This window comes from Penaeus monodon, chromosome 29 (assembly GCF_015228065.2).
Source record: "Penaeus monodon isolate SGIC_2016 chromosome 29, NSTDA_Pmon_1, whole genome shotgun sequence".
NCBI lineage: Eukaryota > Metazoa > Arthropoda > Malacostraca > Decapoda > Penaeidae > Penaeus > Penaeus monodon.
In genome coordinates this window covers 25313762-25314049 of record NC_051414.1, presented here as the reverse complement: position 1 = coordinate 25314049, position 288 = coordinate 25313762, and positions in this window count along the sequence as shown.

The window sequence follows — 288 nt, the reverse complement described above, 5'->3', positions numbered from 1 at the left end:
AGTTGCTTGTAGTAGTAGCATATACAACAAACGCATAAACAACTTTTCCCTCCAGCCCATCACAGAATCCAAATATTCTCGATACCAAAACCCAGAAAAAATTGGGAGAAAATAGGCAAAATAGAGGGAACGGGCAAATCCCGGAGGAAGAGGCAGCGATCCCGTCGTTGGGTTTCGTCACAAATTGGAGTCGTAAAAGCAAAGAAAACGGGCGCCATTGGACGTCGGTTCTTCGTGTTGACTCGTACTTGTTAATTGCTTGCCGGCCGTTACGCTTTTGCATGTCGT